At 37.7% G+C, this 19273-nt stretch overlaps 1 long non-coding RNA gene across 1 annotated transcript; it reads right to left on the bottom strand.

Annotated features, from left to right (window-relative positions):
• Positions 1–1442: 1442 nt before the first annotated feature.
• On the bottom strand, positions 1443–2124 carry LOC133800957 (uncharacterized). Its single transcript, XR_009876673.1, has 3 exons — positions 2064–2124; positions 1597–1678; positions 1443–1494 (listed from the first exon to the last, which is right to left on the bottom strand). It is a non-coding gene; the product is annotated as an uncharacterized LOC133800957 (long non-coding RNA).
• Between the last annotated feature and the right edge of the window lie 17149 nt (positions 2125–19273).

Genomic DNA, 19273 nt, shown 5'->3' with positions numbered 1-19273 from the left:
AACACTCCTAAAAACCATCAAAGAAGGTGAGTATACTAAAGAAAAAGGGATGAAAAGAATGGATGAACTATACCATCGAGAATATACTTACCAAAAATCTTACGTTCAAGATCTTAGATTTCCTAACCAAGAATAAAGTTAGGATTTTGAGTAGAAAACTATAAGAATAACACAGAAATGAACTAGAATAATGAATACCTTGAAGGCTTCTATAACCGAACTACACCTCGAACTGAAAAATACTATGAACCTTACTTCCCGAGTGTTTACTAAGCTTATAAAGTTAAAGCTTATATTCCCAACCCAAGTGTTTAAGCACTCAAAAATAACCTAGCAGCTTGCAGCCTCTGAACTTAGCATGATGAATGAATAAATGGCTAGGTACTAGGTCCTATTTATAGAGTTCAAGAATGAAAAGATCTTCATTTTAACTTGAATAAAATAATGGCTTTTTAATTGAAAAATATTTGAATTATCGTTCAGTAGAGGCTGAAGACTCGGTCAGAAAGATGCTGGACTTATCAAGAGGTTAAAGAATAATTAAGCTCGGTTTCAAAAACATTCAAAAATCATTCAAAAGAGCCGATATATCGCCCCTAGTAGGCGATATATCACCTGGGCTAATATGCCTGAGGCTCGTCGAGTTGGTCGTGCGGAGTTACGTGTTTTTTCGTATCCCCGTATTACGATATATCGCCCCCTATAGCTGCGATATATCGGCATACGCTGAATATTTACACACGAAATTGTACATTTTCAGCCTAATTTGAATTGAGTAAACAGCCTTAACTAAGTCCTCTAACGATTTCAAAGCTGCTGATAGACCCTAGGATATTCAAATATTGATCTTAATAAACTTATTCCTCAAAAATACTTAATTATCATTAAACATACACATGACAAGTGTTACTATCTTATTGGGTCTATCTAAACCTTATAATATAATAAATATCACCATCAATATCAGTCATATTAATCAAACCTTAGGTTAAAATTAATATTCTTAAACTATAGGTTAAACTTAGAAAATCTGCAAGTGTTACTACGAGTGTCCAATTAAATCCCGGTCTGAACCAAAATCCACAGTCATAAAAATACTACAATTATTACTATTGCTACTACTATCTAACTAGCTAAGTAAAGTTCTTGGACTCTACACTATAATATTTTCAATTAGTAATTGGCTAAGTGGATGCAACCTTCCAGTGAATATATGTTCTCTTAAGGTCTGGACAAAGAGCATACTTGATTCATGTCAATGGTCTGAAGAGCTTCACCACGAGTAAATATTATAGCATGGTTTTGATTTTCAGGTTTTCACGAGTAAATATTGTTCAAGATATTTTACAGTGTTCATCATTAATAAACTTAAACTAAGATGAGCTTCCATAAGATGAAACTACTGCAGATATTATAAGAAGAGAGTATGACAAACAACACTCACAACTACTATAGGAGCCCATACTGCAACGATTGCACCGGCGTTATTCTGTACTGCAAGAGAAGCAATTTTTTTTGGGGGGTTAGATTTAGTAGCTATAATAGGTTTCTGATTAATTTTTTTGGACAAACTATGTACAATGGAATAGAGAAAACCTTTTGGGAAAAGCTCATGCCAGTCATAACTTTTCACACCAATTTTCATGATCTGCTTTGTTGGTCCTATGAGAGGCTTTATCTGCATTATTCCATTGGTCGCAGTTAACCGTAAGTATGCTTTCATGTTTATATTTAACTCAGCATAAGAGTCAAAAAGATTACAATGAACAGAAATACTAAGACTTAATTAGCTCTGATTTTATGCCAAAAGCTGAGAATTAGATAGTACAACAGTCACAGAATAACAATGCAATTATAATTGTCCATTAATGTAGTTCTATTGTGAGAACAAAAAGAAATTTGTTAAAATGGAGAGCTTTTCTGTACAACAGCCGCTTACATTCATACAATTTCCACTGAAGAAAGATATTTATGGCAATCTAAAATAAAACATTTATTAGTAAATTATCTAATAAATAGTCATGTATTATGGAGTTATTATGTAGTTGCACATGACAACTTACCTCAAACCAGTAGCTGAAGGAAAATTTGCTCAATAGTACTAGTATCCAGAACAATGTGTACCTACAACATACACAAATTATAACACATTAGGGGAAAATAATAAGAATAGAGACAAATCAGATGTATGCAGTTGTAAATTATGTTGGAGTGTATAATAATATGACTCCAAGTTTGATTTATATATTTTTTTAGATGACTTGTTTCTACCTGCAAAAACATCTTCACTCAGATTGATTGTTTTTTATGCTTTGCTTATGCCACCTCTCGTTATGTGAAATATCATGTCAAATACATCTAGATGTCCATAGTGGAATCGTACCCTGAATGTCACATTCAAAAGATAGGAATGAGAATTGGCATGAAAGACATAAATTAGATCAGCTAGTGAAGAATTTTACATATTATTACATAGCATAATAGTACAGTGGATCTGAAATACTCAGAATTACGCAAAGCTAAGCATGCCTAGCACAAACTCTACATACTATGAAGACATGCAAATGACAATATGAATGTTCAGGTACTTACTAAGTTCATTCTAAAGAACTCGTCGAAACACAGTTCTATTACCTGAGAGGTTTAGCAAGAAGTCTTTGACCAATGGTCACGAAGCTAGTCTCTTGATATGACATGAACTTCCCAAGAGAAGAAACACTGCATTATGAAGAAAGTAAGGTTAGATTCGTGTAACATACGAATCATATATGGTTTGTTTGTAAGGCCATGTCAAAAGTTAATCTGATAGTCTAAACAGCAGCTTTTAATATTGCTATGGTTGTATTTTATTCCATTCCAATATTCTCCTATGAATATCAGTCAACTTCAAAAGAGTTTTGTTTATGCTCCTATAAACTTGTCAGTACATGGTTATTTAGACTTGATGCCTACAATTTCTATGTGGTCAAAATTAGTGACATATGATGTAGTCTTTATTCAATCATTACACATTCCTTATATAGTTATATCTTACTCATTGAATTTCCAGATCCTATTCCTACTTAAGGCATCTGAGCTGGTAGCTATGTAAGCCTATAATATTTTCAATTAGTAATTGGCTAAGTGGATGCAACCTTCCAGTGAATATATGTTCTCTCAAGCCAAGTATTATAGAGGGACACCTTCCTTGGCATCGAAGAAATTCTTGCAAAATATTTCTCATTTTGAATGCTTCTTCAAAATAGTTATCCTGTAAAAGAACTAGATACTATAAGAATAAGAGAGAAGAAACAGAAAACTTTCAAGGTCTGGACAAAGAGCATACTTGATTCATGTCAATGGTCTGAAGAGCTTCACCACGAGTAAATATTATAGCATGGTTTTGATTTTCAGGTTTTCCTTCTCCAATTTCTAGTGGACCGAGAAGCTTAATTCGATATATTTCCTACAAAAAACAAAGTTTTACTCAACAAAAGAGACTAATGAAAGAACCTACTTTGGTTCATGAAGATCAAGAGCTATGTTTATTCAACTGGCACTTTGTGCTTCATTAATTATTTTTGCTAAACATACAAGATGAAGAGCTTTCTTGACATTATTGTCTTAAAAAACTATCTGGATTTTGAAAGTGCATAACACAGCTAATATGTACAATGTAGCAGTAATTAGATGGTGTACTGCCTGGTCAAAACCATTGACAGCTTTGAGCAGTATGGAAGAGTAAATCTTATGAGGCTTATCTTCCACAATCACTTCTTTCTCCTCAACATAAGCAACGCGGAGAGTTGGGTTCCTTTGATCAACAATTAATCATATAAAGTGAGTAATATTGGTGTTAGTACTGTGTTTTCACGTATATTCTGCATTTTCTCACATAGTTCATTACCTTTTCATTAAATCAATTATGTCTTGTGCACGTGGATCACTAGCGGATTTTTGGGATCCAAATTGTTGACAAGAAATCACATATGTAAACTTTAAGTCTGCCAAAGCATCTAGTTGAGCGGATAATACATGGTTCTCTGTATCAAAACCTCCAAGAATATCTGGCCAAAACACACAGGGCAAAAGGAATGGATTCTCATTAGATAATCAGGAAGAAAGGAAGTTTTGAGGACAATAATTGGTCTGAGAAATAAAACAGCATTGTTAAAAACCTTCATCTTGAGCCATGTCAAGGAATGCTTGCAATTTTAAGGCCTCTCTATAGTACATCATAACAAAGATATCATAATCTTAATATACAGTAATAACATAACAAAGATATCCTAGAAATATGTGAAATATATGAGACACAATCAAAACAATATAAGGTATCCTAATCTTAGCTAGCCAATAAAATATATGAGACGTAATCAAAATAATAGAAGTTATCATAATCTTAATAGTTCATGTTTAAATGTTAGACACATCAGACATATCAGTGCTTTTGTTGCTTTACTATAGACCATATAATATTTTGAAAGTGGACAACTAAAAAGAACCAAACAAACTTGAGTTATGATCAATATCTAATAGCTAAACAGTGAAACAGTAGCCACTAAGAAAGAAAGAAAAATAATCAATGGAATAGATTTCAGAATTGCAGCAGTACAAAAATTTCTCTAAATAAAAGAAAAATAGGAGAGAAATTATCTTGATGTTACATTTGTTGCTAATAGAGATGAAACATATGTACCTTTCATTGCCAAAGATGCACAGACCATAACATGACTCAATCTCTCTGCTTCTTGTCATTGTTCTTTTCCCAACAAACCATAAGCATCCAATCATCAGTCTGAAAAAATAAAAGTGATATACTCTCTAGAAGAAAAAAAATAACTTTAAAGCAAGGTAAAAAAATGGAGCTGAAATGAAATGACTAAAAATCAATCATAAGAAAATAGAGTTATACACAGTTATCCATGTATATTGTATATATATAAATGCATTATCATATACAAGTGGATAATGATTATAGAGAGAAGAATGAACCTAGCATCTGAGAAGATGATGAATAGATGAGAAAGACAAAAGAAAAAAAAACAAGTAGAATGGCTACCTCAAAATCAGCCCCATCACCAAACGCAAACTAAAAAAAAATGGCAAATCTCAGCTGCACAAGACCAAAAATCAAATATCAGCCATAGATTGGATAAAAATAGATATTGACTTTAATTAAAATGTTGATTCAGGAAAGAAAAAAACCCTAACATTTACTAAATTCAAAACAATGAGAGATTTACTTACCGAAAAAGGGAAAGCAATTCACACAGGGAAAAGGTGGTTGCCAAAGTTGAGAGAGACGATTACAACAAAGAATAGGAAGATCTAAGATGGATGTATACTTGATCGTGGGAGAGAGAGAGAGACTAAGTATTGTTATTTCTCTTTTTCTTCCCTGTTGAAAAACTCGATGGTGCAGATGCCGAGCTGGGTTTTTAACAATGGCAGAAGTTTGGGAGAACAGGATCGACGCAAGGCTTAAGGAAGGAAATCAGGATCGGTAGGGGATCGATAGAAATTGAAGAAAAGATGAGCCTAGATGAGTTAACGGGATGAGGTGAGAGAGAGGTTGAGCTCCCTTTTTTTCCCAGAAATAAATTAGACCTGCGAAAAAAAAGGGAAAATAAAAGTTAGAAATCTATTTCCCACAAATAAATTAGCGCGCTATTTTTAGTATGTGTTTGCCGCCCATATTTTTAACTCTATTATAATACTTTTTCATTTGTGTTATATTCATGTATTATAAAAAGGGGTTATTGGTGTAGTGTAGGAATGTTGTGTTTTGTCTTGTGGATTTGATTTATGCCCCAGTTGTTTTGATGGATCAGATGAACAGGGTATTATGAGATTATTTGAATTGGTTTGTGATCGTCTTGATCAATGATATTGTGGTATACTCTCAGTCAAAGATTGACCAAGGCCAGGGAACGCCTAAGAGGTCAGGAGTTTCCTTGGATGAGCAGGATTTTACATGGGTTTTATGAAAGAATTCTCGAGATTGTTACCTCATTGATAGAAAAAAAATGATTGCTTATGCATCATGTTAGTTGAAGGATATGACCAGAACTAGAGTAGAGTTACCGGTGGGCCAGGTGGCCAACATTATACTTGAGTTTAGTATTTCAGGGAGGATCAAAAGAAAAGTCGTTAAGTGAACCACAGATGGAAAGAATTGAAGGGAATGTCTTAGCTGGATTAGCTAAGGATTATGTAGTGCCAGGTATGAGTTTATTGAGGTATAGGGATCAGACTTGGAATCCGATGGACACTGAGATTAAACGGGAGGTTCTAGATGAATCTCATACTACCCCTTATTCTCTTCATCCAAGCATCATGAAGGTGTATCAGGATCTGAAAGCTTTATATTGGTGGCCTGGGATGTAACTGAATACGTGGCAAAGTTCCTAACCTGTTAGCAGGTCAAGTCAGAGTATCAGAAATCAGTAAGGCCAATACAACCTTTGTGTATTCCATAGTGGAAGTAAGGAAACATCACGATGGATTTCGCGGTGGGGCTACCCAGGATAGTGGACCAACATGATTCGGTTCGGGTCATTATGGACCAGTATACAAAGTCAGCTCACTTTTATCAATAAGGACGAGTAATACAGTTAATCAGTATGCAGATCTCTATGTGAGAGAGATAGTACGCCTTCATAGAATTCGAGGTCTATCTTATTAGATGAGGACCCTGCTTTTACTTCCAAGTTTTGGGGAAGGTTGCAGAAGGAGATGAGTATATAGTTGGAGTTTAGTACAATTTATTATCCTCAGATTGATGGTGAATTAGAGGGACTTATCCAGTTATTGGAAGGGTACCTTATGAAATGTTGTATGGTAGGAAATTTTTATCGCCCATCCATTGGGATGAGATGTTATATTTTGATCCTGAGTCAGTTTAGGGGACCATTGAGGTTATTGAAAATATTAGAGCTTGGATGCTCGCTTGTCAGAATAGACAGAAAAGTTATGTTAATTTGAAGTGAAGGAATGTGGAGTTCCAAGTGGAGGACTGTATCTTCCTTAGAATATCATCATGGAAAGGGGTGAGGAGATAAGGGCAAGTTGAGCCCTAGATTAGTAGGACCGTTGGAAATCCTGGAAAGGATCGGTCAGGTTGCCTATGGATTGGCCTTATTTTTGGCACTGTTAGCCAGATACAATGTATTTTATATTTCCATGTTGAGAAAACATGTGTTAGATGAGACTCATGTGTTGATTTATGAGGATCTGGAATTAAATGTTAAGTTATCCTGTGAGGAATAACCAGTTCAAATATGAGACAAAAAGAATAGAATTCGAAAGAACAAAGCTATACCTTGGGTTAATGTATTATACAAAAAACAGTAAGATCAAAGGAGTGACATGGAAACTGGAATCAGATATGTGGGATTGATATTCTGGGCTATTCAGATAAAATTTTGAGGACGAAATTTCTGTAAGGACGGGATAGTTGTAACGTCCCAAATTTCCTAATAAGGCTTAGGGCCTTGATTAGGGGGACAGGATGGCAATTATGGAATTATATGATTATATGATATTTATGTGCATCATTATGTGATTATGTGAGTTATAGTATAATATGACTTTATATGCATGTTTAGGTGTATTGAATATGCATGTGGGCCCATTTCTGTTTAATTGGGAAATTTTCATAATTTGGCCTGTTATGAGTATATTTGACATATATGTGGTAAGATTGTGGTACTTCATTACTATATGGATATGTTTGGGTTACTCGGCACGAGACGATCCTAGGGAGCAAGCTAGTGGGAAAGTCACAACGGGACCCATACTTGACTTGGAGTGAGTTAAGAGGTATATTGGGTATTTAGCACATTACCGGGATATTGGGTAATGGGAATGATTATTTGATGATATATTGGGAGTTAGTGAGATCAGGAGGGAATTCTGGGAATTTTGACTATTTTACCCCGGGGGCGTTTTTGGGACCCCGAGCATTAGGATTTGCTTGAGGTTACTTAAGCTCGAAGTAACCTTTCAGAAGAAAAAAAAAAGAACATTCAGAACGTTCTTTCTCTCCCTCCCGTTTCCTTTTCGAAGGAAACTCGAGTTTTAGGACTTGGATCGAGGCATAGCGATTCTAGGGAAGATTAGAAGCTTATTAGCTGGAGGATTTAATTGGGAAACGACTCAATCAGAGGTAATCCAAGTTTTAAGTTTAGAGTTTTCGAGTTTTTAAGCTTTGATTGGATTTTATGCTTTGATGAGTTTTTGAGTTGTTTAAAGTTTAGGTTTTGATAGTTTTGGGCCATTGAGATGTTTGAGAACTTTTTTTTTTGGGATTTGAATATGTTTGGATATGTTTTTGGAAGGCTCTTAAATGGAGAAAACGTAGAAAATGGATGGGTTCGAGGTTGGGTCATGACCTTGTTCTAGGAAGTCACGACCTGAGTGAACCCAAAACCAGGAAGGTTCTGCTTGGGGGGCGCACCGTGTAACATGCCGGCCTTAATGGCATGTTACATGCTAGGATGGCGCTCGGTCAGATGTGCACGCGAGGGTGCAGGCTGGTGAGCATGGTGATGCCTAGTTTGTGCGGCAATGGCATTTTCGTAAATATCTCAATATTGCCCGAAAATGGACGGGACTTGGTAGGTTCCATATTGAAGGGTCAATGAACGCAATGGTATGATCAGATTTGGGAGATTCGGAGAATTGGCGAGCTGGAAGCCAAATATGTCTCCCAAGCAAAAATCATATATGTTCCTGGTAGAAGGCTAAAAGCTCAGAAGGCTCTTTGTAGGGGGAGCACCTGGTGTCAGCTCTCCACCACCCCCTGGCGCAAGTGCATCAAGTGAGCTACTACTAGTTGGGAGGAATAGTAGGGCGGGCATATGAGGAGCACGAGGGGACTCATATGTCTCCATGAGTAGGAGTACTCGTGGACATTACCAGGCCGCCCCGGTAGTGTGTCGAAGTGTGTTGCCAGAGGTTTAAGGGTACAGTTCCCTTGGCTTGCCGGGATGCCGCTTGCATGGAACGTGGCCCAAACCTTTGAGATATTTCGTGGCGCGCCATTGCCATGAATCTCTACACGAGATGGCACGGGAAGTCATTCGTGGGACTTGTTAGCATGCAAGCATTGGAGGGTGAACTATGCTTAAGCCGGACAGAGGTCCAATGTGTGCTACTAGTCTGGCAGCCAGTCTTGAGGGCTTGCCAACATGCAAGATAGTATGGTTCCTTGAGGATTGAACCATGGACTTATTAAAGTCCTTGGTCTGTGATGTGAGCTAATCGGATAGTATCAAATGGGGAATGATGAGAGGTGTTGGCACGTCAGCTTGGTGTTGGCTCTTGGCCACACATGCTACCTTGACTTGCGAATGTCTGGGTGAGCATCAGTGTTGGGATTTTACTTGCCATAGTGAGAACCTACGGACAGTGTGAGTGTCTTGGCTAGATAGCCTTGATGCCTGATTGCACTCATAGATGCTTGAGAGCATGGCTCAACGAGAGTTGTTCGAGAGACAGAAGTGTGCAGAGGCACACAGTTGTGCGAAAAATGTGCCCATTGTTATTCGAATGGTTGGAAGGCTGACCTTGGCTCAAAGGAGTCAAGGTGCCGCACGGGCATTTCCGCTGTCAAAATGTCAGCCCGTGACACACCGCGACTCTAGAGGGCCAAGTTGCGGCCCGCACCCTGAAGCCCAGGCAGAGGGCTCTCTGTCAAGGAGGCGCGCCACAACCCCTAGGGCCAAGTCGCGGCCCGCCTGTGCATTTTTGGCAAGATTTGGTTTTTAGTCGTGGGAACTTAACTCTAAGTGCTTTGGATCGATCCTACTACCCGATTTGGTAGGATTCGACGTCCCGGAGGCTAGGAATTGGTCCGAAAGTCTTTATTTACTAATTTTTTTTACGAGATTCTATATTATATTTGTGACTAGGTTGTCGCTAGGGGTTCAGAATCAGGTTCGTGCTCAAGGGTTGTTTATTGGTAACCTGTGCTTGGACCAAAGGTAAGAAAACTGCACCCACTATGTGATGCATGTGATGCATGTGATACATGTGATTATGGCATGGCATGAATGTTGAATATGGAATTGATCAAAGCTTGAGTCTCTATAAATGTGCATGATCATAATTATGTTGGTGATTGTTGATGAAGCATGTCGAGTGCTCTATATTTGGATATCTATTGCATTGTGAATGCTAGAATACATTGTTTATCTGAGCTATGCACTGACAACTTGGTATCATAAATGGCAATGGTGTTTAGTGCTGGTTGTGAAGCTCTGACTTATTAGTCATGATCAACAATAGTATTGAGCATTGGTCATGTGGAATTGACTTATGAGTCAAGAGCGGCAATAGCGCTTTTAACGCTAGTCGATATGATTAAATCTAATCAACATGAGCATTATATGCTCGACCGACCTATTGGTCGAAGAAAACTAAAGCGCTCGGCTAGTCTAAGGCTAGTTACTCAGAGCCAGGGCTAAAAGGCTCAAGTGACTAAAACGTCACATGGCTTAGGGTGTAGGACCCCAGATTGACTTAATAGTCATCTATTCAGGGCGCAGGACCCCAGGGTGACTTAACAGTTATCTATTCAGGGCGCAAAATCCCAAATTGACTTAACAGTCATCTACTCCATGAGGGCGCAGGACCCCAGAGTGACTTAATAGTCATCTATTCAGGGCGCAGGACCCCAGATTGACTTAATAGTCATCTACTCAGGGCGCAGGACCAACTTGACATTTTGGTTTGAATCAAGATATTTTGAAGATGAAAAGAGAAGAAGGAAATTACTATTGGTAAAAACTTATGTCAAATCTAAACTACTATAAAACATATATTTTTTGGGTGGGTTTATTTGTTATTTCTTTTCATATAACAAAAGAGTAATTATGGAAAATACATATCTTTAAGTTTGTGACTTAAATTTGACAAAGGTAATTTTTATTTATGACTAAATTTTTTGTGCATTTATAAGTTGTAATGATGTTGTTTGATTTAAAAAACTTAAGGGTAAATTGTCTAATTTAGTCAAAATAAGTGTAATATTTTTTATTACTATTTTTATGGCTTTATTCATACCCTTCTATTTTATCTCCTTACCCTTATAAGTTCTTGTATTGTATAAGTTCATTTCGTTCAAAAATTATTATAAATTTTTTTTTAAAAATGAAAATTTTGTTAGATGGTAAATCAAATCTATTTAAAAGAGATGATCAACATATGTATACCAAAAGATAAAGAATAAATAAAACACCATTATTAATAATAAGAAAATTTAGACAAAAAGCAACACAAATAGATAAATTAAAAAATCCACAACACAATTTCATGCAAGGTGCATGAACAAAACAACAATAGAGGCAAATCGAAATTGAAGATGCAAACATGCCAACCATCACCATTATTAACCATTATCGACCTTTCGCCCATAATGCGTGTCATCACCACCACCATCAACCCATTCGTCATTCTGCAACCACAAATCATCCAACACCACCAAACAATAATATAAGAAATATAGATCTTACACCCTTACTACAATGTCAGACTTGAGAAACACCAAAGTGATGTAGCGCAATGGTGGAGCTTTGGCAAGGCACCTAGGAGAGAAAGTAGAGGCATGGAGACTGGCAACCAGAAGAAGAGAAAAAGAAAATGAGTAGTGAGAAAAGAGCGACTAAGGTTTATCCACAAAATGAAAAGATAAATCTTTTTTCACCCTATAATTTTATTATTGGCTAGATTAATTTTTGAGTCAATCTTCACAAGAACTCATTATTTAACTCTTTTCTTTAAAAAAAAAATTTACAAGTAAATTATTGTTGATCAATGTCACTAAGTCAATATTAAAGATAGTAAATAATTAAGAGAGCTAAAATCAAATAAAAAGACACAATGAATTTATAGTGGTTCAACCTCTAGAATTGGTAATGACCTACGTCCACCTGTACTTATATTAATCAAGAAGGTCTCAGACTCGAGATCAAGAAGAGCAAGGTTCAACTAAGATTCCTAAGCTTGAGAGAATACAATTCAATAGGATTTTGTATGTAAAGTGTGCATTCCAAAATAATGACTGTGAGATATCTCTATTTATAGAGTCTCTTAATGGACTATGAGCCGTACAAAATGATCTAGGCCCTACACGTGTAGTGTGAGATTGTTACAACTGATTACATATTTAAAATAATACAAAAGGTACATTAAAATATCAGTTACATAAATATGTCGTGAAATATGAGTCATTCTGGTTGAATGAATTGTCCGTCGAGCAGGTCTTCCTTCGAGCAGCTTCATAAGGTTATCTTGCCATTGACCAATGCCATTCCATTCGAGTAGCAAGCTTTGTGATTCTTCAACCTTTACAAGGAAGATTGCTTCCTTCATGCTGATGAAGCCTACTCGAGCAGCTCTTTGTCTCGACCAGCTCTTGGGAACCTCAATGCTCTGCTGCCACGTGTCATCTTCAAATGCCACGTCATCATGTCCAATTTTTTGTTATACATTTTTCGCCCAAGTTTATCTTAGTGCGACCAACACTGGATAAACTTGCATGCTTCGACCAGGCTGGTGCCTTTTCAAAATCTGACACACTACAAAATGAAGTACCATTTTTTTCACACAGTGATGATACTTTATGATAAGGCAAAGGGTGGTTGTGGGTTTTCGAATTGGTCTGACACTACATTTTAGGCTGCAATGATGGTTTTCTTTTAATGAAAAGGGGCAGGACTTCAATTCTCCATGCATCTGGCATCACATCACCCCAAAAAATCATGATGAATTTTGTTTGATGGCATCAGCTCCTCGAATACGGGCAATGAGGCTATATATAGCCCTTGCCTCTTCCCCTTTATTTCTTACTTTCTTCATAATTTTCAAGCTTTCTCTCTCAAAAATCCTCTCAAACTTGAAGATTTGTTTTTCAATCCATCTTTGTATCCAGTTTCTCCTCAAAATCATTAAACTAGTAAGTTTTTTGCAATCATCTACATGTTTCCTTCTGTAACTTCTTGCAAAATCTATGGTTGTTGTGATTTTTGTTTATAGTTTTGTGTTCTTGGTGTTCTTGAGCAAACCGTAGAAACATTGAATTTTTTCTTGAAAAGTTGTTGATTTTATGGGAAAATGGTGTTTGTGGAGTAAGAAAATGAACTCTTAGGCTTCAAGTATGCTTGTGTGCATGTTGACTACTGGGAAAATTCATAGAATCGAGGAAAATTTTAATTTGTGATCTCTGGAAAAATAAAGGGAATTTTCCCTCCAAAAGGTAAGTGAAAAGTTTGTGAAAAAACTTGTCAACTGCCATTTGGATCCACTTTTATACATGGTCGAATAAATATCGTGTTTATTCGAACAACACACTTTGTTGAGGCACAAATATGTTGGTCGACTGATTCACTTCTCCTTTCCTTATTACCAAATGTATGCACACGATCACTGGTAAAATGATTATTCAATTGATCCATATTTACTCCAAACGCTGGTCGATGAAGTGGAACAAAATCAACCAGACATCGATCTCAATCACGATACTCTTGAAACTCCTGCTTGATCTAAGGAGCAATCCCATTAGTATGATATTCAATTTTTCCCCGGCCAGGAGTATCGACGCAAGGTTTAAGAATTGCACCAAGGAATAAGGAAACTCCTTGTAGCATCCCTAATTTGATAATAAGGCTTAGGGCCTTGATTAGCGTGCCTGGAGGGTAATAATTGATTTAATTATGTTAATAAATGAATTTGATGATTATGTGATTAGAAATGCATGTTTAGGTGAATTAAATATGCATGTGGGCCCCATTTGGCTATTAGAGGCATATTTGTAATTTTAGCTCGTTGAGGGCATAAATGTAGTATTTGTGTATATTGTGATTGATACCATGAGTGAGTTGTGATATATTTGTGATGCACGATCCGAGATAGTACTAGGGAGTAGTTTAGCTAAAAGTCACAACGGGGTCAAATACCCGGCTCGGGAGGAGCCTGGGGTATTTTGGGTATGTTATATGTGTTCGAGAATTATTGATACTAGTTTGGTAATGATTTGGACATGTCGGGGTTAAATAGGGATTTATGGGAATACTCGAGGAATTAGCGGGATAAGAAAAATGATGGAATTGCCCTTGGGTCACTTAAGGATTTAAGATAAGCTTAAGGGGCAGTTTGGTCTTTTGGCAGGGGTTATACATAGTTCAGAGTAGGATTAGTAGTCTTAAGAGGTCACTAGAACTAAAGAGAAGGAAGGGAAACAGAAATTCTCAGCTAGACTCATTGCTTTCTCTTTCTCGGCTCTCTCTCTATCTTCTTGGATGCTTGATGGCTTGAAGGGTCTATGAGAAATTCAGACTAAGGGACTGAGGGAATGAGGGCTAGAATTGTATAGGAATTTCTTAGGCCGAATCTATAATAGAGGTAAGCTCTTAAACTTGGTTTTGCTGTTGAATTCTCTTGGAAATATAGGCTTGCATGGAAATGGGCTCTAAGTATGATCTTGGATGTTTGCTGAGTTTATGGGGTTGTTTATGGAATAATTGTGTTAACTAGGGTATGTAAACGAGGAATCCAGGTTCAATTATGAGTTTTTATTGATGTTTGAATTATGAAAATTGGGGTTTAGGCTCCAGGAAAACACAGGAAAATGGTGATTTTCTAGGTTGGGAGGTTCGAGTTGTGGCTCTGTTCTTCAGGCGCCGCGGCCCGCGTGTGTTGAAGAGGCTGGAAGCCTCTGTCTGCCCAGGCACGCCACGACCCGTGTCCCTCAACAAAGAGGCATTTTTCCTCTGACTTGAGCGCACTATTGCCCTTAAGGGGCTGTGTCACGGCTCAAATTCAAAATATTGGCTGTTTGAAGGTTTTTAGCTCGAGAACCCAAAAGTTAAGACTCGGGAAGGATTTTACCACCCAGATCGGTAGAATCCAAGGTCTCGGAGGCTAGGAGTATATTCTGAAGTTATCTAGGCTATTATGAATGCATTGTGACTAGGTTTTCAGTGAGGCTCGAGGTAGAGGACTATGCTCGGGATTGCGGTGCTCAGATATGTAATGACCCAACTACTCTAGACTTTTGGACCATTAACGAAAACTATACATAAACACTAATCCTTAACAAAACTTATAAGTGAAAAGATCATAACTTTATTCAAACTTAAAGAAAAACAAAGGTCAAACTTACATAAAATTTAAGTTAGGATATGGGATCCCATTGTTTTAAAATCAAAACATGACATAATGATAATTAAAAAGAGATTACATAATAAAATGCAGAAAAATACATATAAAAACCATAAGAAACAAAAAACTACATCCTCGAAATCGAAACTCTCGACTCCTTGAATCCATTCCGCCTCAATACACATTCCCCAAGCATCCACGAACCTTTCCTGCCACTATAGCTATTTTCCTACACATATAAACATAAAGGAATGAGCCTAATGCCCAGCAAGGAAAATCAAACATATAGCCATACACATAGAAATTCATAATGCAACATAAAACATACCATAACACTTATGTCACATACATACTATAATGGCCATTATTACTTGGGGTCCCATAAACTAAACAAGTCATATGCCCATTAGATTAGTGGGGTCTTGCTAGCTAAGCAAGTCATATGCCCATAATCTATTTGGGGCTTGTTAGTCATATAGGTCATATGCCCAAGTCTACAATCATACTTAACATAACATATTACATAACATAAAATCATAAGATAACATATAAAAGCATATAACACATAAATCCTATCCTATTTTCCTTACCAAAATAACCGGGATATGGTGAGTATATTGAAGAAAATGGATGAAAGTGAAAAAGGGACTACGCTATCAAAATATACTTACCAAAAACCTTGTGCTTAAGAACTTGGATTTCCTAACCAAGAATAAAAATAAGGTTAGAATGAGTAGAAGACTATGAGAATTTTTAAAGAACATAATATAGAAATGGACTAGAGTTTGGAAATACCTTGAAGACTTATATGACCAATCTAAACCTTGAACCGAAATGTGAATAAACCTTACTTCCCCAAGTGTTTGATAAGCTTATAATGGTCAAGCTTATAATTCCCAACCTAAGTGTTTACACTCTCACACTCACCTAGTAACTTGCAGCCTCTGAACTTAGAGTAATAGATGAATAAATGGCTGGGTACTAGGTCCTATTTATAGAGTTTAGGAATGAAAATACCATCATTTAACTTGAATAAAAATAATGGCTTTTTAAGTGAAAATAATTTGAATTATCGTTCAGCAGAGGCTGAAGACTCATTCAAATAGATGCTGGACTCATCAAGAGGTTGAAGGTTTGAATGGAGAAAGTTTTTGAAAATTTTCAAAATATGCTGAGAGGGGCGATATATCGCCCCCTGTAGGCGATATATCGCCTGGGCCAGTATGCCCGAGGCAATCGTGCAACGTTTTGTGTTTTTCGTATCTTCGTGTTGCGATATATCGCCCCCTATAGCTGCGATATATCGGCATACGCTGATTATTTAAACATGAAATTACACATTTTTAGCTTAATTTAAATTGAGTAAACAGCCTTGACTAAGCCCTCTAACGTTTTCAAAGCTGCTGACTGACCTTAAAGTATTCAAATTTTAACCTTAATAAATTTAATCCTCAAAATACTTAATCATTAATAAACCCATACATAACATGTGCTATTATCTAATTGGTTCTTATCTAAACCTTATAGTATAATAAATATTATCCTCAATATCAGTCATATTAATCAAACCTTAAGTTAAAATTAATATTCCTAAACTATAGGTTAAACTTAGAAAATCTATAAGTACTACTATGAGTGTCCAAATAAATCCCGGTCTGAACCAAAAATCCACAGTCATAAAGATAATACTATTATTACTATAATACTACTATCTAACTAGCTAAGTAAATTTCTTGGACTCTACAAGATAGCTTGGGACATAGGTAAGAAAACTGTTGTACCTGTAGAGCACGACATGGCCCTATTGTTTGTATTGCAGGGCATGACCCTATTGATTGGATTGTTGGGCATAGCCCTATTGTTTATGTTTAGTATATGTTTAAATATTTGTTGATACTATGCTATATAGTGCATATTTGTGAATGAACGGCGAAGGTCGGGAACAGTGAAGGCCGAAAACGGCGAAGGTCGAGAACGGCAGGAAGCCGAGTATGGCAAGGGGTCGGGAATGGCATTGAGCACGCTGAGTGCAGAGCCAAGTACAGCAAGGGGCCAGGAACAGTGTTGAGCATGCGGAGTGTGAGCCGTTAGGGCGAGAGCCTCCTACGATGCTGGAGTCATCCTCTCGATGAAGACCGCAAACCCAGGGCCTGGTAAAGCACCTGGGACGGCATGGCCGCTATTTGTTGAGCATGTTGGCTGCCTTGTTATATGTTGTTGATAGATATGCATATGTTATCTGTTTTGTGTTGAGTTTTCTTGATGGGATTCGGCTCATGGGTGCTTTATGGTGCAGGTAAGGGCAAAGGAAAGGTCGACCAACCATGAGTACGGAGAGCGTGGAGCAGTGGGTACATGTTCGGCCTGCCTGGCCGCCACGGCTATGATTTTTTTTTGGAAAATGTACTGTAATAGTTTATTTTCTGCTTAGGTCGACCTTAAATGTATTTTGAGATGTAAAGTATTTTCTAAACAGTATTTTGGGATCCCAAATGTATAACTCTTTACATTTTTAATGGATGACCACATTGTTATATAAAATGCCTTTAAATGACTTTTATTATAGTTTAGCTACACTTTTATCCTAAAACCTCGATTATTGAGCTAATGGCACAATTTTAACTCACTTAGTAACGACTCTAAGGAAGTACGACGTTACAACTTGGTATCAGAGCGAGCCAAGGTTTATGGTTCCTGGAGGTCGACCGAACATGTATACTCGCTGCCAGTGACAAGCTCGACTCAAGGTTGGTTAGGTATTCAATGAATTATATGCTTAATTTCTTGTTAAATGCCCTGATTGTCTGAGTATTTTAATAGAGCATGATGAATGAGTTGATATATGCATGATGCTAGGGCACGACCCCCTTGAATGTTGTATGTTATCTGTGTTGTGTGGAATTTTTTATTGAGGTTGGTTGATGTAAATTGGGAGGTGGTTTTGGATGTTGTTATCATGCTTGATAAGCGATGTCATTGATTGCAGGCATATTGTGAGAATGCCTCGACGATCAATTAGACTCTGTGGCAATAGGGTCGAGGATGACAACCAGGGTCAGGACCCTCCACCTACCCCACCGAATTGGCAACAGTTATTTGCTGAGATGGAAGCTAGACTTCACCGAACAAAAGAAGAGCTTTGACAGTTGAGGCAGTAGGCCCCTCCTCAGGGCATTGGGTTTCAAGTTCCACAGGCTGTGGCACCAGTGTCAGCCCAGCCTGTTGTAGAAAATAGATGGGAACCTTTGTATGAGTGGTTCAAGAAGTTGTATCCTCCCACCTTCGAGGGTTGACCAAACCTAATACGGGCAGAGTAGTGGATGAATATGATTTCTTCCATCCTGGATTTCATGAGGGTGGAAGGGAATGAGAGGGTAGCCTACGCCAACTATATGTTAAGAGAATATGCCCACATCTGGTGGGATACAGTGTCGCAGAGAAAGAATGTTGTAGTTATGACCTGGGAAGATTTCGGAAACATTTTCAATGAGAAGTATTACAGTGTCGCAGTCCGAGTCGCGAAGGTTGATGAGTTTACAAACCTGACTCAAAATCGAATGACGGTTACTGAGTATGCTTTGAAGTTTGATCGGTTAGCAAAGTTCACGCTGGATCTAGTGCTGAATGACATGGCACGAAGAGGTCGGTTTATGCAGGGATTGAATGTAATGATCGCCCGTGACGTCAGGATAACTTTGGATCTGGGGACTACCGCTTATGCGCAGGTAGTAGACAAGGCCCTTACAAATGAGGGGTCGAGGATCAAATATGGAGAGAAGGCGCTACTAGGCACGATGCTTGGAGGACAGTGCCTTCTTTCATTGGATCTAGTCGGGGTAGTGGCCCCAGTGAGCAGAAGAGAAAGGTCCTAGACTCTTTTGTTCCTCCTAGCTCGGATAGGAGGGCACGGGGTGCTTTCAGTGCCCGTCAGGGCGGGGGAGACAACTGGAGAAGTTTCCCATTGTGTCCTCGGTGCAGACGACGACATCAGGGAGAGTGTAGGATCAGGGCCTGCTTTACTTGTGGGAGTATCAGCCATTTGAGGAAAGATTTCCCACAAGCTAGGAAGGAAGATCCGAAGCAGAGCGTCAGTCTTACTCCTGCCAGAGTATTCACCTTGACCCAGATT

Source organism: Humulus lupulus, chromosome 9 (genome assembly GCF_963169125.1).
Source record: "Humulus lupulus chromosome 9, drHumLupu1.1, whole genome shotgun sequence".
Lineage (NCBI taxonomy): Eukaryota > Viridiplantae > Streptophyta > Magnoliopsida > Rosales > Cannabaceae > Humulus > Humulus lupulus.
Note: the sequence above shows the minus strand (reverse complement) of the source record. Positions and strands in the feature narration are given on the sequence as shown.